The 25653-nt window shown below is 33.2% G+C and overlaps 1 long non-coding RNA gene across 2 annotated transcripts in view; it reads left to right on the forward strand.

The window, feature by feature from the left end:
• Positions 1–20971, forward strand: part of LOC145246754 (uncharacterized) — a 42587-nt gene extending 21616 nt beyond the window's left edge. The window contains exons 2-3 of one of the 2 annotated variants that reach the window (XR_013863159.1): positions 4786–4925; positions 18648–20971. This is a non-coding gene — a long non-coding RNA (uncharacterized LOC145246754). Of the gene's footprint in view, positions 1–4785; positions 4926–18644 lie in introns of both variants that reach the window. The other variant, XR_013863160.1, reaches the window with a different exon arrangement.
• The last annotated feature ends 4682 nt before the right edge of the window (positions 20972–25653 follow it).

The following is a 25653-nucleotide window of genomic DNA, read 5'->3' on the forward strand; positions in this document are numbered from 1 at the left end:
ACCGTACTTAAAAGATAACGCTACCCCAATATACGTAAACATCATCCACCAGCAATTATAAAACAGATTCCGAACTCGATCGTAATAGACTCAGCAATAACTCAAGCGATGAAAATGCATTTAACACGTCAACCAATATCTACGAAACAGTCCTAAAAATAGTGAATACAGAAATATTGATATCAAATATAAGCAAAAAAAAAAATACCAAAAACTATAATAAAATTAAAAATAGAAGAAAAAGAAATATAATCTGGTATACGGCCCCATACAATCAAAAGTTATAAAAATACTTGGCAAGAAATTTCTAGATCTTATCGAAAACCACTTTTCCGAAACCATCCCCTTACACAAAATTTTCAATAAAAATACCTTAAAGGTATCCTACAGCTGCTGCGAAAATTTAGAGATGATAATTAAAGCACATCATAACAAAATATTAAATAAAACAATGTAAACAACAACAAAACAAGCAATAAAAAGTAGACACCATGACAAAAATAAAACTAACACAAAAGACACATATATAACTAGCAGAAATAATAATAATAATAATAATAATAATAATAATAATAATAATAATAATAATAATAATAATAATGAACGAACTCCGGACAACAACAACCATACTAGAAATAAAAATAAAAATACTAATAACGAACAAGGTAAATGCAACTGTAGATACCGCACATTTTGCCCACTTCAAAATAAATATCTAACCAAAAGCATCGTTTACCAGGCCACAATATTTGCGAAAGAAAACCCGAATAACAAGAAATATTACGTAGGTATGACTTCCTTAGATTTCAAACCCCGATATTATGACCACAAAAGTACATTCAACAATAAAAAACACCGTATGAAAAAAATGCTAGCAAATAAATACTGGGAACTCAAGGAAAGCGGCCGTTCGCCGGTAGTCGAATGGAAAATAGTAAGAGAAGCAAACACCTGTAGAGACCTAGACGACCCATGTAGATTATGCCTTCATGAAAAATTTGTCTATCCTGTACTTTAAAGAACCGCAACGTCTATCAAACTGTAGGAGAGAAATAGCGAACAACTGTGTTCACAGGCTAAAATTTACTCTAGGATAGAGATACAAAATAACTTTAAAACTAACAAAAATAATAAAAAATAAACAAATAAATGAATAAAATAAATAAACATGCATATACATAAACTATCATACATACATATATATATATATATATATATATATATATATATATATATATATATATATATATAAACTAACATAAAAAACCTAACCTAGATTTAAAACAGGTCAAGGCACTAGATATCCAGGCTACATAGAACACACACAAAGAATCAGGTCAATTAGAGGTCAAATGACCCTTTGTCCTATAAGGGCATGTCCCTTGGCTGAGAGGTATGGCGTGGTGGATACTAGAAAGCTGATTGGCTAACTAAAATCTCAATAGAAGGTGCGTATATAAAAACGACAGACAACCACAAAATTCGAGCATACGCCTGAAGAATTCTAGAATGGATGAAACGCGGAATATTCAGTGTAGCTTAATCGCCATATATATTTGATAAATTACTCTCTCTCTCTCTCTCTCTCTATATATATATATATATATATATTAATATGTATATATATATATAAAAAATTAAATATGGTGTAATGGAAAAATATAAAGGTATCTGCCGCTTCTCTTCTAATTTTCGTATTGTTAACATTTCAAATCATATTTCAATTTCTTTTGACGGATTGATTGTTGCTATTTCTTCTGATGAGTTTAGGACATAATAGATTCACTGATTGATATAATAATTAAGTGAGTGATTTTGCGCTACGAAACAGATAATGTTAAGAATTATATAAGTCAACTGAATTAAAGGAATTAATTATAAGATGGTCAACATCATGAATTTTTGATACTAACTTTTTGTCACTTATTATCTATATTGCTTTGTAATTACATTGAGCTTCTTAAATAAGGACTGCTATATAATAAGAAAATATATTTCTTCAGAAATATATATATATATATATATATATATATACAAACTTATACATAGATCATCGTATAACGATTAGATTACCGTGTCACTTACATAAAGAACATTTAAAATTAAAATGTTTAAATTCAACATTATTTCACGCGGTTAATGGTAGCCGATTGGATAAGTCTTTGCTAATCGAGCCGGAGTGGTATCGTGTTGCTGAGTTCGAATCTGTCGATTGGTGTTAATCCTGACACCCTGCACTGAAGATTCCCGAAAGGATGAAACACTAGTGTCTGTAGATATTTAATTATTATAGTATACACACACACACACACACACACATATATATATATATATATATATATATATACACACACACACATATATATATATGCATTAAATAAACAGGAAATCGAGTAATCAATACAAAATGTTTATTTCAACATATTCTTTATTAGTTGTACGTATGCAAAATTGAATAATTAGCTAGAAGAGGTTTAATTTTACATCTTTCTTTTCTAGCCATCAGACCAGCTCAAATGGTAGCGAACGCGGCTGAAACTCTAAATGCGGGAACACACTCGAAATGCTAAATTTTTCCTGATATCACCTGAGTCATTTTTTAAAGTTTGGAAATCAGTACTATATATATATATATATATATATATATATATATATATATATATATATATATATATATATATACGTACATATATATATATATATATATATATATATATAATTAGCTCTGTAATAATAAATACGAAATTTGCATGAATTAAAATATATTACTAGGTAGGGTGCCCCCCTCTAATATCTCTCTCTCTCTCTCTCTCTCTCTCTCTATATATATATATATATATATATATATATACATACGTACATATATATATATAATTAGCTCTGTAATAATAAATACGAAATTAGCATGAATTAAAATATATTACTAGGTAAGGTGCCCCCCCTAATATCTCTCTCTCTCTCTCTCTCTCTCTCTCTCTCTCTATATATATATATATATATATATATATATATAATTTCCCATGTGTCGAGTCTTTCTGCAAAACTCTGTATATGCACTGATATGTCCTTTTGTTTATAATTATTTCATTATAAACATTTTAGTTAGTTTTATTACTTTTTACTGTTAACGAACACATAAGAAGCGGAAAGAGAGCGAAACAAACAGAGACAAAGAGAGAGAAAGAATCTGAGGGGAGAGAGAGAGAAAGAGAGAGACGGTATAAAACGAATGTGGGGTTTAAACAAGATGACAGAAAATGAGAGTGAATAGACAAAACTTAGTAACATATTGTAGGGTGTCTAAGAATGTTAATGTAACCTAGGCACCGCCAAAACTGGGGGGGGGGCAGGTCAGTACTTTTTGACGGACCGTCTTTTTAAAAATCTACCAAAAATCAGGTAATTATCCGATCAATACGAAATTTTCAGCGATTGTTAGGAGAAGAATGAACTTTATAACAGTGTACTTATTTTTCATAAACGATATTTATATATATATATATATTTTTGCTTACAAAACCCCTCCTTGTTTTGAAGTGGGAACAAACATGCTTAAAATAATCATCTGAAACTGAACAAAACATATTGTGTTGTTGTAAGGGGCAGAATTATAGATAAAAAAAAAATTGTTTGTATACCTTCTTTTGACGTCTGAATATCAGAACTTCGATTGTGTTTAATTATCCCGCTTTTGAGTTTTGAAGTGTGAAATTCAGGGAATATGTTAAGTAAAATAATTAATTTAAGTTAAGCAAAACAAAAAAAAATTTTTTTTTAATATTTATACGAAAAAAGCCATTTTAAAATTTTTGATAAATAAATTAACAATTACGAGCCGAATAATGCATGACCATTATTAAACAGGGCATGCTTTGAATAATCGATACAAAAAAAAATTCGATAAATATTGTGCCCTTTGTGTTAAAAATAGCATCATTTTTTTCGATCCCGTTTGAAAACGTTTGCCGCCTTTCGACTACGGTGGACCAAATGCGCTGAAATAATTTTTTTTTATTCTGCTTTAAATTGCCCCTCCCCCATTTTGGAGAGCCTGGTCCCCACACACATACACATTAAAAACTAAACTCATACAAATGGTCACCCATCTGGTACTGGCCAGCCTCAGCTTAATAATACATTGAAATTTTCGTCACTGAAAAATAAGTTTTTTTGGCCTGTTTGGTCTTCTATAGTTTTCTTATTATCAAACGAAAACGTAAACAGAGTCGATCTGAACTCTACGTCGACGAGAAATATCTGGTTACCTATATGAATAAGTGGAATTATTTGAAATTCAGGTTCTTATATTATAATATTTTTGCATATTCTCTTAGAAAATCATCCTAAATCTTAGTTAGACAATAAATAAATAAATTAATTATTTCAAAAACCCTTTTTTTTTAAATATTTAAATACGTTTTTTGTGCAAGACAAAAAATGTCAATTGTTAACTTTTTGGGAAAATTTAACATTTAAAATTGAATTAAAAATAGTAGAAAAAGTTTTACAATATTCTGTTTTCTATATGATAAAATTCAGGGTTTTATCTTTCTGGAAAAAAAAGTTACTCAGAAATAATGGATTTTAATAAATGTAATTTAGTTTTAAAAAACAACAACAACTTGATTTTGCGGCCATTTTTTGCGGTGCCTAATGTAACCGTATAAGCCGACATATTTGCATTAATTTTATCATTTTTTTAGCTGGACTTAAAGAAAGAAATGTATAAATAAGTGACCTAAATATTCGCAATAAGATCAATCACTTTTCTATTATTATTTTCAGGTTTATTGGCGCACATTCGGGTCAAAATAAAAACAGGAAATCGCCAGTTTGTGCCTTAAAACAGTAATTATTACACAACAGATTGATGCGTAGTTCATCTGAAAGAAACATGGCCTTATACGAAGCGTTTATCATCACAGGTTAGTAGCGAATTGTTTCTCTTATATAATATTTTGATTGCAGAAATTCCCTTCTGGACCAAAGTATCGTAAGTTTGCAATAACACATGCCACATAATAATTCATTACGTCTAGGCTATTAGCCACAATCTTATATAATTTTCGAACACAGTTTTAGACACATAAAGTCATTATAATAAAATGCTACATTGCACCCTAGGAGCAACACAATCACAATCGCGACATCTATAGAGGAAGAGTCGCTATTTTTCTCTATGAATATTCAGTCCTCCCTGCTACCAGTTGACACCGGGACCTATTCTACATTTTTCTGTTATACTTTCATTGCACCCATCGTAACTGGTTATTAGCTATGCCATAATCTTTCCATTAACCGATTCAAAAATAATAACTTCTTCCTTTCTCAAAATCCGCATTATCTGATTGGCTAAGACCAGCTAACGCTCAAGAAATTTTCCAATGTGGCGGCGCTCTCTATATGATGCAATCATGCTGAAAAAATAATACCAAATATTAAGCGCTCAAACCTTACACTAATCTATGCACAAGTTGTCTACACACCAATACCCCCACCAAAAAACAACAAAAAACAAAACAAAAAAAAACCCTGAAAAAAAAACCAAGAAAATCCCTAAAAAAAACCTAAACATTTACTTGCACCATTATTTACTTTTCGATTTGGCAGCGGTTCACAACCTTTACACGATGTTCTTTTTCTTGTTTTGTTTTCGTTTTTTAATATTTATATTATTTATTTTTTACATATAATATTACTATGCGTGATTTTGTTTATATACTTTCCAACGATTACCTAGGCTTCAAACATTCCACGAGCCATTTTTTTTTTGTTTTTTGTTTTCGTTTGTTGATAGACTTACAAATTACAAAAAAGGTTTTATATATGAACACGTTCTTAGACACAAGGGCTGAAATAAAACCAGAAAAATACATTTTTATTATGTTTTCATCATTTTTTATTACACTAAATTTACAACATTCGAGGCCGCCATATTGCTTTTAATAATTGGCCTTTGTAAACTGTGAAAGATTATTCTTTTTAATGCCAAATTTTATTAAAAAGTCGTTCCATGAAATAGACAAGATCTGGCCTTAGAAACGCCAATCTGTCAAACCTTAGAAAAACCAAATTTTAAAAGAAATATGGCGTACATTTAGTCTAATAAAAAATGGTGAATACATAATAAAAATGACTTTTTTCTGATTTCAGCTTTTGGGTCTTATAATGTGCTTTAACTATTTTTTTTTTAATTTTTGGGCTTGTCAAATAATTACTACAAATTTACAAGAAATTACATTGCCTCCGGAAACACTTATTTGTTATATATTTGTTTTTTTTTTTAATTCCTTTATTTTGCTTTTTTGTTTTTTAGGTAAATTTTTACTTTAGCTCCAACTCACCAATTTGTTTTAAAATGACGACAATTTTGAGGGTCGTTTATAGTCTTGACAATGAATATCAAGATTAGATTTTCGGCAAATACTTTGAAAACTCCCCTAATAAAATTGGGTGTCTTTTCCGAAAGCCGTTCTCATAATGGCAGTTTTGGGGTGTCTATTCAGAAAGCCGTACTTAAGATGAGGAGGTTGGGGGTGTATATTCCGGAAGCCGTTCTTAACATGAGGAGATTGGAGTGTCTATTCCGAAAGCCGTTCTTAGCATAGTAAGCCGCAGTTTAATTTTTTACAAGGGGGGCATGGTTCGACCGAGAAACGCCAGTTAACGGGTCTTGCTAGTTATTTATATTACATTTCTCTTTGCCTGTCTGTTTTCTCGTTCCACCTTTACCTGGAAACTACTGGTACGACATCGATAAAATTTTCTATGGAACTTTTGTTATGATAGGATGCAGCAAACTAAGTATTATAATATCCCTATGATGCAGAGTTAGAGATTAATAGGGACTAGTCACCACAATACCACATTTATTCTCACTTCTCAAAAAGTACATAGCCGATCTAGCTGAAATTTTGTATGGAGGTATACTATGATAAGTATTATAGTATCCGTTCGATATACAGTTAAGTATATACAGAGAATATTATTTAATGCAAAAACAAACACAAATTTAATCATATTCAACCATCAGTTTCGCATAAAGTACACATCCTAAGTTAACGTGCACCAAGTTCCTCTCGTGTTTAACAAGCTAAAAATGTAGTTAATTCATATTTTCATGGTTTGATTTGAGTATCCATTAACGATGTAGAAAAATTAGTTTAACGAAGGTAAGTTTAACATAAATTTACAGAACCACACCGGAGGAAAACGGAGAGTACTGGAATGTTGTGAGACTTTTGGTGCGTAAAGTTCCAGAAGAAAGTCAATGGTCGTTAACACCGGGCAAATTGTTGTTGCGAGAAAGCAAAATGATATGTAAATATTATCGAAATATACGGAGAATACAAGAAATCTGAGGAGACTTGTCGTTACTTGGCTTGAATGGAACACATTCCTTGTTTTTAACAGTGTGAATTCACTGATAAATTACATGTATCATTAAATACTACTACTACTACTACTACTACTGCTACTACTACTACTACTACTACTACTACTACTACTAATAATAATAACTTAAATGTTGCATTATAAATAAAACAAAAACTGAAATACATTATTTACCAAATACATGAACCAAGGAAACCGAAACTGTAAAATGTTAAGTTAACAACCCTTAAAAAATGTTGGCTGGCACCATACTAGAGAATCAGGAAAAGCCCGAGAGAACCGAGGAGAGAGAGCACTACAATGTGCGGGGAGCACTGAGGGCTAGGGGAGGCGTTTTACCATTCAAACCCCAAGGAAACCCAATGGTGGTTACCAGCGAAAAATCAAAGGTAAGCGGCTGTTGCGATAAGGTGAATTTATCTGCGATGGTTATCGAGAGACGTGGAGAGTACTGAAAATCTATGGAGACTTGTTGTCACTCAGACTCAAGACAATAACACAGATTATTGACCACAAGTTATCTCTGGTTATGGCTTGTGTGAGAACTGCTAGTGAGTGGATACTACTACTACTACTACTGCTACTACTACTACTACTACTACTACTACTACTAATGATAATAATGATAATAAAAATAATGAAACTTGAATAAAATCTTGGAATACGGAAAACCAACCTACAATGGCTAAATTACGAACGCTAACTAGCCATTTGTCATTATTAATATGTCAAATTAATAAATACGTATTCAAATAAAGCTAAAACAAAAATATGGGAGGAAAACCACTTAAAACAGAAGGAACTGAAACTGCAAAAAATCTCATAAACTGTCCCCCCCCCTTCCGCAAAAAAACATAAACAAAACAAAAAAAAAACGCAATGTAATCGAGCCAGCCTAGCCTGATACCACACTTAAATAGTAATGAAGGGTAAAAAAAGATGGAAATACTGAGGAGGAAAAGCGCCGATGACTCCTCAACCGGAAAAGTGCGGAGAGTACTTATTGCCAGCCAATCCTACAGAGAAGATCAATAGTCGATGCCAACGAGTAATCAATGGAAAGCAGCTGGCAATTGTGATCGAAAGAGATTAGGATTTTAGTACATTACGGAACACTTGTCAGTCAAACTCTAGAAAGCACCAGCAGTTAGTTTTAGTGAGCAATGATGATAACTGTGTAAAAACTCCTAGTGTGGTGTTGTTGTTGTTGTTGTTGTTGTTGATGATGATGATGATGATGATTCTTACTAGAGGCATATTAATCTCTTAGCGATAGTAATTCCTCCAGCTTTCTTAATGGTCCAAAATCATTAGGTAAAAGAATGGCCCTTACTTGAAACCACACCAAAGATTATAATCGTGGCCGGAAACTTTGTTTCCATCACCGTGTGCACGTCTCTATTATTTGTGGCAATCCAGCGATGCGTTTTGAGGGTGCTGGCAATGGTCCTGTTGTCATTACTTGGATCAGTAGCGAGCGTTAGTTGTACAGGGGTGCATCTCTGATCTCGTTTATTGAACATTATGTTACTTTCAAACATGGTAGAAGGCTCCTATCGCTTTTGGGATTTGTACTCAACAAGCCAACTAGTAGATGGTCTGCAACAAAAAGCAAGTAGAATAATGGCTGTCTTGATTCCAGATAATTCCCTTCCCCCACCCATTTAACAATAATATGAAGAGAAATTATGTTGATAATGAAAATAGCCCAAAGAGATAAAATCTCATATTATACAACTTCAAGTGGAACAAAAAGCTATGTTACTCCGACTCACTTACCAAATATTATGCAGTAATATAAATAAAAACAATTGTATTGCTCCCTTCTGAATACTACAAAAGAAAATGAACCAAAACGAATGAACCGAAATGCATTACAGCCGAATTTAATTTTGTAATGGAATATGGGATAATGCGAAAGATACTCACTGACGTTTGCTTGGTCACGTGGTGTATGGTTATCTGGAATCAAGACAGCCATTATTCTACTCGGCGTTGTACATAAGCAGTCAGTAGGATATTACAGTATTACATTTTAAAGGGATAGCTCCAGTGTCTGAGTTATATTTTAAGAATAAGGACGGAAAATTGTAGGAAAAGGGAAAAAGAGAAAGGTACAGATACAGATAAGGCTGGAGGCAGAGGAAAAGATAGAAATTTTAATACAAATATGTTACACATTGTACTTAACTTCTTTACTTTTATATGGCGTCGAACAACACCAACATCGCGATCAAGTAAACAAAGAAAACATTAAATACTTTTCCAATTTTTTTAGGTTTGACCTCTTAGCAGTTATTTTTTTTTCCGGGTGAAAACCGATTCAAAAGTTTTCCTCATATCTGAATATTGTGCATACTAAATTTAAAGTCTGTAGATCCAAAATTCATTGAGTATATAGGCTTAGAAGTCTACCCCCCACACACACACATTGCGATTCTTGGTTTCTTTAATTTTTCCGAGTAACGTCTGGGTATATTTTTTACTAATACATTAGAAATATTGTTAAATATTGTTACCACATGTAATTTCAATTCTTCTTACCTGGAGAGCATATCATGTTGCATGCGACAATAATGGTGACCATTTCATGGGTTGAAAAGATTAAGAGGCAATATCTGAATCCTTAGAAAATGACCTCCAGACCGTAGTGGAATGGGGACGTAAATGGAAAGTTACATTTAATGATAGTAGGACTGAGAATTCTTCCTTTAAACTCCTCGACTTAACATTCGCAGGAAATATGAACTGGAACAAATATTTTGAGATTGCTGAAAAGAAGGTGGGCTCCCTCTATCGTACTAGAAAACTACTCACACCTTAAAGTATCCTGTACTTCTACAAGGTCACCATTCGCTCATGCCTGGAGTTTTGTTGCTACATTTGGGCTGGTGCATCTATCACGAGCCTTTCCCTCTTGGATTGGATAGGGTCCAAAAAGGGTCTCCAATCTAATAGGTCTCACATTGTCAACTAGGCGTTAACCCCTGCCTTATCGCCACAATCTCTGCGCTTATTTTGCAAGTATTTTAATGGAATGTGCTTGATAAACTCATTGCACTTGTGCCCTCACGACGTACATATCCTCGACAAACCTGCTTATCAACAAAATCACACCCCTTCATTGTTGAGGTCCCTAAATGCCAGAAAGTTTTCTACTCTAATAGGTTCTTCCTTAGAACGGCTAGACTTTGGAATTTTATTCTGCTATCTGCTTTCCAAACTGTACTGATATGCAGAAGTTCAAATCCGGCGTAAACCAACATCTTAATCTTTTATAGGCATGGTCCCAATTAGTAGCCCCTTACGTCCAAGTGGTAATATGGCTTGTTTGGGGTGAAAGTAGGTAAAAAGGATGAAAACTTGAAAGAATTGAACAACTTAGTTGGATGACAATGTCTATTTCCAGGCGGGACTGGTAATGATGAATTCCTCTTGATCCTTTTTCTAGTTGGATCGTTGTTGACCACAATCAATAAACATGGAAGAGTAATGTGTTTTGTTATTTTTAAAAACATTTCCAGGTCGCACTGAGGGAGAGATGACAATGCAGATAGACACACAGATATACGAACAGTAGTGCTGATTTGTACTGCTGTATCATTACGTATACCTGATCTCTTACACTTCAAATTCAAACCCAATTATTTTACGGACAGCGCCTCTTATTTCAAATTTAAAGACACATTTAATATGATATTATTACTTCAGCACAATCCGAATTCGGCATAAACACTATCTTTTTCCTCGACATGCTAATTTTGAAATTCTCTCACTGTTTCCTGTTTCCCCGACTGTATTATCAAGTAGATATTTAAATGTAATGGGAGTAAACAGCTTTTACCTAGACCCTAAAGTTCCTCCCAATAAATCTTACATATATTATAGTAACTTTTTATGCACCAGTGGAAATATGGTGGAATCTTTCTAGCGCTCCGGTAGATATCTCGTTGCTGATGTCATTCTCTACCTATAAAAAACCCAGGTAGTCCAAGGATAAAGTACTGTTGGCTCCTCTGGGCAGGAGCTGCTAAAAAGACCTCAGACTTCATACTGCATGTTGACAATGTTCAAAATAAACTTTGTAGCCTAGTGGGGATGACCTTTTCTATTTCCTGCAACCTCTTTCCCACAAAAGAGACGTTTTGTGTCTCTTCTTTATCGTTATTCTCATGGCAAGTGCTCGTCTGAGCTCTAATCTATGACCCCTTGCCAAACTTTCACGAAAAACACACGTCTAGCTGAAACCACTATTAATAATTCTATCTAATAATTTTATCTCTACCTAACCATAAACGTAGATTCCACGAACAAAGCTTATTTCTTTAGAACTGCACTCTTTTTTTGTTTGCCTGCTTTCCAGCTGACCTCAATTTTTTCGTCCTCAAGTCCAATCTAAACAAATTCTTGATTAACCGTCCCCTTAAGTGATTCAATTTACCAAATTTTCACTACTAACAATAACTACGATATTATCTATTGACTACTGTACATACATTAACCCTTATCCTTGAGTGGCCTCTGGACCTTGATAATAGCGACTTCTATATGCAAATGAATAAGGCTTTGTTCCGAACGAACAAAGCCAAAATTATGTCTTATAGAGAGGCTTGGATGAATTAAATATGCGCGCTTATCGATGAAAATGTTATTTTCAACTGTAGTGTGGCCGACATTACTTCACATAGATATTCATGGATGCGTTTAAAAATATTCTTCCTTATCTTTCATATCTGTATTCATATGTTTTGTTTATACTTTCACTATTTAGTTTGTCTGTACTTGCGGCTAAATTTGACTAGATATACTGGAACGAGAAACCAAACGTAAGCAGAAATACAGCGTTGTTATTCTTTCTAGAAAGAAAGCGTTTTTTTTTTTATCTTAATAAGCCGCCATGTTGTTAAAACAGGTCGACATAAAAAACATGGCGGATCACAACAACAGGAGAAGCAGATGCAAAATCACATCAAAAGAAATGTTTCAAAAAAAGAGATGTTAAGCATAACGATAAAAATCTAGAAACACTTAAAAACAAAAACACTTCGAAATAGCAAAACAATATTGATGTCGGACAAGACATAAATAAAATGTTTTGTATATTTTGAGACAGCCTCTTTAAAACAGACTAGTATAAATACCCGACCTTTCCCGGGTCACTTGTTCGCTGTTGATATCATTATTTTGACCAATATAGCCACATCATATTAAGTAAATACAGTAAATAATCACATTAAAAGATTTCTTACATATGTCGTATACTGAATATTAGATATTTAGCTAGTGTAATTTTGTGTAATATAATTATTAATTTTAGTGTGGATGTTTCTATACATTGTCAATGAACGTCGTGGTCAAGATTGTCTAGCGAGGTTAGAATATTAGATTAATCGAAACCAGGGAAGGAAATGTAAGGACTGTTAATTACGTAAGAGTGATGTCATCGATGAAGTTGAAAGGGAAAAATGTGTCTGGTTAATTTTAATGCACCCAAAACCAAGTTTCTCTCTTTTCGCCAGCAACGCTCTGATCTCCACTAAGTCCCAGTTGAAATGAATGGCTCTTGTCTCAAAGAAGTGTCATGCTTCGACAAATTTCTGGGACTGACTTTACCGCTTGACTTGAAATGGAAGTTTTACATCAAATCTGTTGGCAAGGTCGCTGGAAAATTTATAGATCTACCGTTCCAGAAAGTATCCTTTATCTGGATAATAGCCAAATACGTCCTAAAATGGAGTATTATTGCCACATTGCATTCTTTCCTGCCTTTGTAGGGTTCAAAACCGGCTTCAAAACCAGCTTCAAAACCTAATTTATGATATCCTCTATTTTACAATCTCTTTCTCACAGAAGAGACGTTGCGAATATATCCCTGTTATATCGTTATTTTTATGTCAAGTGCTCAACTGAACTTCAATCTTCCCCCCTGCAAAACATTCACAACAAACACTTGCCCAGCTACAATCAATGTCAAAAAATTTCTCCTACTTTATAGCGGTGTCTAAATCCAACCACAAATTCCATTAACAAAATTTATTTCCTATAACTGCCTGTAGAACACTATACCGCTGGTCTGATTTCCAACTGATTACAATATAGTAATTTTCAAGTTCAATGTAAACAAGTTTTTGTTGGGCTGTCCTTTTAACTAATTACATTATACCCAATTTTCACCACTACCGATCGTTATGTTGTTGTTTAACTGACCACCCTACACTCATTAAACCTTATTCTCGCAAAAAAATGCATGAACGCGCTCAGAAACATATAATTTCGTATCAAGTTTGTCAGTAATAACTAGGGCTGTGACAACGGAATATTTTTTTCATTCTTTTGACTCTCGAATATATATCCGACACAGTTAGACACAGTTAATCAACCGAGAACCACATTCGTCTATATAAAAATATATAAGATATTAACGAATATATACTCAAGAGCCAAAACAATGAAAAGAATATGCTGTTGTCACAGCATTAGTATTAAAAAGACAAACAAACCAGTTTTATACAAATCAAAGTATTTCTTTATTCGCTGCATGTGTATTAAGGCACAATAAAGTTGTTTCATTATCGAGACGTTTTATGATTAAAGTTACGCTTTCATGTTTAACCCGGTTAAAGAGGACGATTTTAAAGAGATTACAAGGTTGGTATAGGCTTGTGGATGAATAGTGATTTTATTGTCTGTTTTTATTCCTTATGTTTATTGATAAAAATATGTTAACTCCTAAAAAGATTCAGGATATTCTCAATTGATATATGAATCATACTTGAGCTAAGCGTTCTTTCTTCAACTCACCAAAGTCAAAATTTTTGCTTTCTCTTAAGATCTGTTAGATCTACAGAAGATGTACTAATGATTATATCTCATAGGATTAGCGAATCTCTCGACAAAGTATTCATTTCTAGGGCAATTGCTCTTGACATATCAAAGGCCTTCGATAAGGTTTGGCATAAAGGCCTACTACACAAGATTTCCAGCTACGGTATAACTGGAAATGTTTTCTCGATCATTGAATCATTTCTCTCTAATAGGCTCATAAGAGTAGTGGTTGATGGGCAGAAATCAGAAGCCCACAGTATTAATGCTGGAGTCCCTCAGGGGTGCATACTGGGCCCAACTCTCTTCCTGATCTACATCAATGATCTCCCACATACTAAAATCTTTCGTTGACATCTATGCTGATGACACGACCATCTATGGCAACATATCAAAGGCCGTAAATGATGATGTTCTCTCTGATTCTCTCTCCTCAGATCTTGAGCGCGCGGTACAATGGGGGAAGAAGTGGCTGGTTACCTTTAATGCATCTAAAACCAAACTCCTATCTCTACATCATAAACGCTCTGATTCCCATCTGGCATCAGTTGAAATGGATGGCTCTCGTCTAGTGGAGGCTCCATGTGTTGATCAGCTTCTGGGTTTGACCTTTACTCCTGATCTTAAATGGAACACATACATCAAGTCTGTGGCCAAGGTCGCTGGGAAAATGGTGGGATCCTTCTACCGCTCCAGAAGATATCTCACTAATGATGCAATTCTCTATCTATATAAAAGTCAAGTACGTCCAAGGATGAAGTACTGCTGCCACAGCTGGGCAGGAGCTGCTAAAAACAGCCTATCCTGCCTTGACAGAGTAGAAAATTGACTTCGTGGTTTTCTCTTCCCTGCAACCTCTTTCCCACAGAAGAGACGTAGCGAGCCTGTCTTTGTTCTATCGTTATTTCCATGGCAAGTGCACGTCTGAGCTCCATTCTCTAGTCCTCCCTCGCCAATCTTTTTCAAAAAACACCCGACTAGCTGAAACAACCGTCAATAATTTTCCCCACTCCTTATCTGTGCCTAAACCAAAACGTAGATTCAATGAACAAAGCTTCTTTCTTAGAACTGCACACCTGTAGAACTCTGTTCCGCTTGCCTATTACCCTCCCGACTTCAACCTGGATGTCTTCAAGTCCAACACAAACACATTCCTGATGAATCGCTCCCTTAAGTAATGACACTTTATTAATTCTTCAATACTATCCCATTAATTACTGTACACCCCGAGTGGCCATTGGGCCTTGATAAGTGGTGAACTCTATGTAAAAAAAAAAAAAACATCCGGCATATTTCAAGGTAATTATAACGTAGAACTATTTCGATAACAACAATAATATAAGTCATAGCGCAACATTTAACATTGAAACCGTTTTGTTGTTTCTTATATTTTCAGATTGAGATTGGAATTTGTATTATCGGACTACCTTCTCACCTTGGATGTTATTATAACCACGATTTTTCCTACATAACTTTAGTTTATATATATATATATATATATATATATATATATATATATATATATATATATATATATATATTATGGCTAAATACAGACCAATTAAGATGACGATTAAAAAAAATAAAAAATGAAAATAAAGGTTAGCTAACCAGGTTTCGTTCCTCGCTAAACAAAGCAAAATCGAGAAAAATACGATAAAAATAGTCATGAATATGGCGGGGAATAAAAAAAAAGAAAAAGAAGCGGGGGAAAATTGCATAGAAACTAAATTAAGTCCTAAAAGATGTTTTTTTTGCTTGCGAAGATAAGGTCTCAAAGACTTAATAAAAATAGTGAGTGCGACCAAGTCGAGATCGTAAACATTTCAGCACTGAAATTCATGGCACGCGCATGGTTTTATAAGGAACTCGCAAATCGAAGAACCAGACGTATTAGTCAGATCATCTAAAGGTGAAAAATTTGCATACCGAATCTTTGATTGTATGTGATGTTCCAAACGAAAATCAAATCTTAGACTTGTTCGCCCAACATATGCGCGCTGCAACTACATTTGAATAAATAAAAATTAGAAGTAAATTTTATTTTTTTAATTATCATGTTAATTTGCCTGTGTTTAGCCATAATTAAATTTTGTACCCCCCCAAAAAATTCAAATATATATATATATATATATATATATATATATATATATATATATATATATATATATATAATTATAAAGCACAAATGACTTATAACGGGTGTTGTACCCCAACATCCGGTTTACAACTTCCGGTTCGCATGCGTACATAATCAACGCGATAATAAAACGCATTGTTTTACTGTGTACGTTTCAGCGTCCCAATTATTTTTTCGCGTTTAAATTAAAAGGTATATCAAAATTTGAATTTAATTTTAAGTATTATGGTATCTGGGTACTTGATGACGAGTATGGACCCTGCACAAATATTGGTCTATTTAGCCATGAAAAACTTTTCCAGCCCCCCCAATAATATTTTTAAAAAGCCCCCCCCCCAAATAAAAATCTAAATTGATTTTAAACTCCAAAATAATCGAGCGTGTTTTCTGTTTTGACTTTTTTCTTTGAGTAAATTTTATTCATACTTTTATTTTGTGCTTATTTTTTTAAAATTTTATTTCATTTTAAATTTATTTTTATTTTATTTTGTCCACTAAATATTTTTGTACATTTATAATAAATAAATGTTTACGCAACTATTTAAGTGGACAAAGGACTTTGATTCTTCTCATGATTTCCTCAAAGAACGAAAAATACTTGCATATATGATGCAATGTAGTGTTTGTCACCAGGAGATGCCTCTCATGAAGTATTGTGATACGAAGATTTTTCGGTGAAAAATTCATAAGAGTGAGAAGATATCCATTAAAAAAGGATCTTTTTTTTTTTTTTAAACTCAAAGTTAATTTATAAAAATTGTGTATGTCTGGTCTAGACGGATCACTGGTGTTATTTCTGCTGATCTATGCCAATTAAATGTGACTAACAGTTATCAATTTGGCATTTTATTTGGTTTAAACATTTTTTTGGGGGTCCTGAAAAAGTTTTTCATAGTTAAATAGACCAATGTTTGCGCAGGGTCCACAGTCGTCATCAAGTTCCGATATCTGTTTAGTGCATATTTACCTAAGTATGGCAAACCACGTATAATTCAATGGCTGTAAGATTTTTTTCAAAAATAAACAATTATAAACAGAACGACCCATAGAAATGTACTTATATTCTTTTTCCATTTTAATATGCTTTCATAGAAATGTTTCTGTTATATAAAAAAAAACTACTTTCTTTACGTCACAAGTGTCAGGCTCAATCATTAATTCCATAGCTAATATAACATACTGACCCAATGGGTCACGGGCAGTCTAGTATATATATATATATATATATATATATATATATATATATATATATATATCTACATATATATATATATATATATATATATATATATATAATTCCACGTTAATATTTGCCAGAGGTAAAGAAAACAATGGATTTAAACGAGGTTAATGCAAGAGTGCTCAATACCGAAGTAGGGCAATATAGACTTTTTGTTTGTTTTATATAAGCATTTATATGTCGCTACACATTCATGAGTATGTTTCAGCCAGTCAGTTACAAATAACTAGAGAACTCTTCAGGCGATATTATTAATACGAACGAACTTCACTTTTGTATAAGCTATATCGCCTGAAGAGGTCTCTCGTTATATGTAACTAGCTGACCAAAACATGCCAAGGAATGTGTAGCGGTATATAAATACTTACGTAAAAAATAATATAAATATATATATATATATATATATATATATGTATGTTTGTGTGATTATTTTAAGAATGTAAATAATGAATACTAAATATAATCAACATTTGGTATACGTTTAATTTTTGCGATGTAATCAGCGTAGAGGTTAGCACTAGTCACATTATTTGAATCCTAAAACTAGAGTCATGCTTGAATCCAATTCCGGCGTGCTCACTGATTGCTATAAGCTTGTTACCGTAAATTGCAACAGGCGAGATGGGAAATAACCCTATATATATATATATATATATATATATATATATATATATATATATATATATATATATATATATATATATATATATATGTATCAATGGAGATAGTCAGAACTAGTTGTTCGTCATAACAATGTTCAACAGTGAGGAACATTTATTGTATATAAAGATGTTTGTACAAGCGACAAACACCTGAAAATTGCCAGAGAAACAAATTAAGAAAGCAGATCTTGGACAAAATACATTGCTCAATATCTTGTTGTGTAGAGTTATATGAATAATAAATGACAATTAGAATATAATTAGCATAACCACTCTGTGAAATGAATATCCACAATGAGAACAATATACTTTTTGTTGTTGTATTTTTATTTTTATTTTTCAATATTTATTGAATAATTATGTACATTTCTCGGATTTTTTTCAGTAGCCCTGACTGCGTTCTTCGTTACACTCACGGCTGTCCTGTATGTGATGTGCAATCATACGGGCCGGCAAGGGAAATACGAAACGGAAGAGATAAAGACGGATAGCGACCCGGAGGATATTCCCAACATGGCTGTCATGTACACCGCTGACACCTTCGAAATCCCGCAGCAAAGAGAATGGTTTATATGAAAACCAGAAAATATTTTTTTTGTTTATTTGACAGCGAAAGAGGCACGTCGAAGAAAGAACGTCGTTAAAGACGGCACCAAATCACGTATATAACGGGCTTTAGTAACGGTAGAGCTGCCAAAACTATGGCGAAAATGAAAATAGTTGATATATATCGTGAATTTTTGCTTGCCTAAAATTCGAAGAAATAAATTCAAACGAAATTTGGCGAAGTTTAAATATCATAAATCAATTCAGAAGTAATAAAAGAAGGAAGGATTTTACGCATGCGCAGATATTTTTTTTCTAAAAAATATGACAATTTTTACTGATATATTTTACGTTTTTAACAATGCAATACAAATGAAGGTATTCATTTAATTCTACTTTTCGACCCCCCCTGTCATATTATCCCATGACGGGATCACGTGACAGGATGCGTCGAAAAGTAGGATTGAAGAACCAGCACTAGAGAAAGAGGACTCTTGCCTGCAAAAAATGCCTGAAAGCCTCCATTGGAATTTCTCTATAGGGGCATCTCAGAGGATTATCGATAAACTGACCCCCTCTCAAAAAGAGAAGGCAAAACTGGGATGACGAACTTCCTGGAAAAGTAAAGGACCAGTAACATACAGCAGTCAACAAAAAAAAAAGACCATTTAAAAAAAGACCCGTACATTGTTGACGACGGTTCCAAGGGAAAGCCTCCCCCCCCCCCCGCCTGAGCGATACAAATAAATCAGCATGGCATTTGACATACAGGCGTGGAGTATTTAGTAAAAATCAGATTGTAAGGATATTAATCGAACATAGAAAGTAAGGGATAAACGAAGACAAAAACAACGATCATAACATACAAGTCATACAAGTCTGAGATGATCTTTCTTACTCCTACACACGTGCCTTCCTTTATAAACCTCATCGAACCCATCTTTCTTCTCTTTTATCCATTTGAGCTACTAACATTTTTAGTCCTACCCTTTACTGCTATTCAACGGACTCTTTATTTCCAAGGATATTTCAGTATACTTTCCACTCTCCACAGCATATGTATAAATAAATATTCCTGTTACTGTAATCGCACCACCAATCATGAATCGGTATTCAATAAAATAGGAAGCGAAATATCGACTCTTCCTATGTGACTCGTTTATACTGTATTTCCTCTTTAAACCAACAGACACCCACTCAAGAACACAGACACACGGACACGTAGACATATGTACGCACCCACACATATACATATTTATACAGGGTGTCTAAAAAGTCATTAAAGGGTTTTGAACTTAAATAGATACTTTATTTTTGATGAAATCTTTCTGTAATTTTAGCACAATCTGAATAAGACACTGGGGAATTTAGAAACAAATGCAAAATTTAAACAATTTTTTATTTCCATACTTTGTGGACCAGGCGCGAACGCAGACCCCACAATTGTAATGAACTACCGTTCTGACAGGTAAAACATACCCATTCCTGTGTCTCGATATATTTTCTATCATTATATGCAATCAGTTTTTTTTTAAATAGTTAACCATATAGGAGCCCATTCGTGACCACACACACACATACACACATATTCAGCTTTATATATATATATATATATATATATATATATATATATATATATATATATATATATATATATATACAAGAGTTCAAAAAGTCACTGAACGATTTTGAACTTAAATAGATACTTTATTTTTGATGATATCTTCAGGTAACACAATCTAATTAAGACAGTAAGGAAATTTAAAAAAACAATGCAAAAGTCAAACAATCTTTATTTATGAAAAATACTGTCTTTTAAATGTCGCTCATTTTCAGCTTCGCATATTTGTGCTCTTTCCAAAATATTATTCATGACAGATTGCAGAATATATGGATTGCAACTTAACTCCTTTATTCCGTTCCTGATGTTTTCCTTCAATTCTTGCAGGGTTTGTGGTTGGTTAACATAGACTTTTTCTTTAGGATATCCCCATAAGAAAATGTCGGGGCTAGTCAAGTCTGAAGAACGTGGTGGCTATTTGACATTGTCATAGCCTGAGAAGTTCCAAAGTGTCGTCGGAATTATTTTGAATTTGTAGACGCAGGAAGTCTGTAATCATAGTCCGGTATCTCTTTTCAGTAACAGCGATAACATTTTTCTCATGATCTTAAAAAAAATACCATACAGTACACTTTTAAGGGATGCAACTGATTTTGATGAATGTCTCCCTGGATTGTCAGAACTCCAAAATCTGTAATTTTGATTGTTAACGAATGGCATAATGAACCTTTGCAGAAAATTAGGTTTATTTCGGACAAGTTCTTGAATTTGAACTCCATATTGAACCCGTGTATAAAAATCTTCAGGTTTTAAGTGTTGGAAAAGCGGTACATTATAAGGAAATAGTTTTAAACCGTGAAGAATATTGTGTAGTGTGATTAAACATATCTCAAGTTGTTTGGAACGTCGTAGAATCGATGTTTCAGGATACTGCTTCACGCTCTCTCGCACTGTTTCCCTATTTTCATTTGTGATGATGTTTCGGTGCTGCCAGGTCGCGGTAGATCAAGTAAGCTCCTAGGTCTTCAAACCGGCGCACAATGTTTCGAATTGTGTTGTGACTTGGGCTATCGCTTACACGAAAATGCGGTCGATAAGCTCTTTGAGCCAAAACAATTGCCCACTGATTTTAGTAAAACAATTTCACAATGTTGTTCACTACGATACTTATCCATATTTAATTTTCAAAATATTGTCTGAAATAGAGAAAAAAATAATCATTAACGGAAACATGACAAAATTTTCAATCGTTCAGTAACCTTTTTGACACGCTATATATATATATATATATATATATATATATATATATATATATATATATATATATATATATAAATGTATGTACAAGAAAACAGACTCCTAAAATTGAAAAACAGTAACAGAGAAAACAGATATTTGGCATATAAAACGTTTGATACTTTATTGAATATAGCTACATCAATAAAAATAAAAAAATAATAAAAAAATATATATAAAGTTTCCCCTTCATTTTCTTTTTCTGTAATGTTTATTAACTTGATAATATAATAACGTTCATGTGTAATTTTACCCTTCTTTTCTTATTCAGTATATATATATTCAACTGTGCTATGAACAGAAACATTAACTTCGAACGCGCCTTTGTCATATCAAAGAACTTACTGTTGATTTTGTATGCTTTGCATTACTGTTTGGGCGATAATAACGACTTGAATTTAAGTTTAAAATGAAAAACTCAAGTATCATTGTGAAAGTGTATTTTAAATGTTTATTTATCTTTTTTTGTTACATGGAAGTCACCACTTATCAAGACCCGGAAGCCACACGAGGATAAGGGTCATTGTGTGTGCAGTAATCAATGGGATAGTATCGTAGAAACCGTTAGTATTGGAGATTTGATAAAGTGTCTTATTAAGGGAGCAGTTCATCAGGAATTTGTTTATGTTGAACTTGAAGACATCCAAGTTGTAGTCAGGTGGGAAACAGGCAGACGGAAGAGAGTTCCACTGGCGTGCACTTCTAGGAAAGAAGCTTTATTCATGGAATCTACGTTTTGGTTTTGGCACAGTTAAAGAGTGGGGATAATTTTTGACAGTGATTTCAGCTAGATGTGTGTTTTTTGTAAGAGATTGGCGAGTGGGGACCAGGGGTTAGAGTTCAGACGGGCACTTGCCATGGAAGTAACGATAAAACAAAGATAGGCTCGCAACGTCTCTTCTGTGGGAGAGACGTTGCAGGGAAGAGAAAAGGCCATCTCCCACTAAGCCATGAAGTCAATTTTCTACTCTGTCAAGGCAGGATAGGCTGTTTTTAGCAGCTCCTGTCCAGATGTGGCAACAGCACTCCGTCCTTGGACGTACTTGGCTTTTATATAGATAGAGAATTGCATCATTAGTGAGATATCTTCTGGAGCAGTAGAAAGATCCTACCATTTTTCCAGCGACCTTGGCAACAGACTTGATGTACGTGTTTCCTTTCAGGTCAGGAGTAAAGGTCGATCACAGAAGCTTATCAAAACATGGCGCCTCCCCTAGACGAAAGCCATCCATTTCAAGTGATGCCGGGTGGAAATCAGAGCGTTTATGATGTAAAGATAGGAGCTTGGTTTTAGATTCATTAAAAGTAACCAGCCATCTCTTCCCCCACTGTACCGTGTGCTCAAGATCAGTTGCTTTACTGGAACAAAGGTTCTTGATTAACTTAGCGATCTCACGTTGCATAGCGTGTTGTCTGTTATAGGAGGAACTACGGGGATTGTATGGTCTTCGTCGCATAGAGTAGAATTAGCTGCAAAGTTCTTGGCTAATAGTTTAGCCTTGTCTGATGCTGACGAGATGACCCAATGTCACTTGATGATGGTTGGAATAGAACGCACGCTTCTGTTCGGGATCCTGTTTGCTCTTTGCTAAAACTGGTGGGAAACAAACCGCTGCTCAGCTACTTTGGATTTAAAGGCATGGGCATATAGCTCCCTTGCATTTTTTATTACTCTTTTACAGTGGATGCTGGCAGTCCTAAAAGCAGCTTTAGTCTCAGAGCATCTATTACGTTGGTAGCTATGGAAAATGTGATTTCTGTGCGCGATGGCAGCAGCACATTCTGGGGAGAATCATGGCTGGCTGTTAGGTTTTTGTTGGAATTTTTTTGATGGTATGAATCGGCCTATGCCTACAATTAACAATTCGGCCAGGTCTGACACCATAGAGGACACATCCTTTTTAAACATAAAGTACCTTAATATGAAATTTAATAAAAGTTGTCACCGCCGTTTTCAGTACTATAGGCAATACACTCAAAGGTACGCAAACACACAGATACACAGATACACAGACAAAATTCCTTTTATATAATAGTATATATATATATATATATATATATATATATATTTAACGAAACCGAAACTCATGATGAATTTTGCAAAAATTATTTACTACAAGAATTAAAAGGTTATAACAATTAAACGACAGTCACTTGGAAGAAAAATATGTAAGCGTTACACGGAAAATATCGCACACGCCATCATACTAGCAGAAGTACCCGTTGTTGACTGGGTTCAAAAGCAGCCTACAGAAAATGGACTCTGATTGATGAAAGTATGATAGGTTATGAAAAGGAGGGAGTTGTAAAGAGATAGGTTTTGATATATATTTATATATATATATATATATATATATATATATATATATATATATATATATGTAATGAAAATTCGAGAGCTAAATTTATCCTTTAATTATAACCCATGTAGATAACAATAACCTCAATACTCCACAGAGAAAAATCAATAAAACAAGAAATATTGATGATGAAAATAAAAACTGAATAAATTAAAATATTTATCAAGGCATTAAAATTCAACCAAAGAATTTAATAAAGTAAACATTTAACCCATATATTTTCAAAGATAAAACCTTTTCATCAGAGAAAAACCATTGGAAAAATATACCAAACGATCAGTATAAATTTGAAAATATATGAACAAAAAAACTGAATTGTACTGAAAGGAATTTTTGCTAAAATGACATAAAATTAGATAATGTAAATAAACTTACGAATAATTAATAAATTAATGAGTAAATTAATTATCTATCTATCTATATAACATGTATATATATGTATAATATATAGAGTATATATGATATTAATTATATTACATATTATATATATATTACATATATTATATTACATATATATATTACATATATATATATTATATTACATATTATATATATATATTTTATTACATATTTTATATATATATATATATATATATATATATATATATATATATAAAAGTGAAAATATATTTATGTCCGTGTGTCTGTGTGTGTCTGTGTGTGTACATTTCCCTACGAAATTCCTATGTAAATTTTCGGTCTACAGACTCGAAATTTGAGATAGTGAGATTTGGGAAAATCATTTTATCGGTTTTCGGTCAGAAATTTTGCTGTCAAGGTGACAAAGTTCAACGATTTAGACTTTGGAAACTCTACCAAACTCCCCCGCCAATTTTGGGTGTAAACACTTGAAATTTTAAATGTATGTTCCTTAGACTTAGGAGAAAACATCTTAATTTGATTAAAAGTAAATATTAAAGGGTCAAAATTGGGGTCAATGTTTAAAAAAAATTGACCTCTGCGGTCTCTACCAAATTACTCAGTCAACTTCTGCTCTAAACATTTGAAATTTTACATTAAGGGTAGTCAGAGATAGCGGGCAACAGACAGGCGGACCTCATACTTTATTAAGATAACATCTACATATCTCTGGCTTTGGAACCTAACACCTTAACCCCCTAACCCTATAAAATCTATTCGCTAACACCAACATGAAAATAAATGAATAACGACAGGGGTAAATAAGTAAATAAACAAATAGGAAAATAAATAAACTAACAAATTCGCACCCAATCCACCCTGCTGAACCTTCACCCCCATGATCCGTTTAAAAAAAAAGAAAGAAAAAAAGAAGCCTTCTTTTGCTGAAAGTTGATTTTCGTTTTTTATTAAGAATTCTGCTTTCGAAAATAAGCGTTCTTGCCTGAGGAAGTCTCTAGTTACTTAATGCTAGAAGACCGAAACATGCTCATGACTGTGTAACAACAACTGCTTATGTAAAAACAAATTTATATATATATATGTATATATATATATATATATATATATATATATATATAAAATAAGAACAGAGTTGTAAAGTAGAATTTTACAGAAGGTTTTTTTTATTATTCGGAAGAATACTCCAAAGTTGGATGCTCCTTAATCCGCGGAGTTTCAAAGAATGCTATTTTTCTCATCCAGATATATAT

The sequence above is a fragment of the Euprymna scolopes genome, chromosome 24 (assembly GCF_053919585.1).
Source record: "Euprymna scolopes isolate OS-2025 chromosome 24, ASM5391958v1, whole genome shotgun sequence".
Lineage (NCBI taxonomy): Eukaryota > Metazoa > Mollusca > Cephalopoda > Sepiida > Sepiolidae > Euprymna > Euprymna scolopes.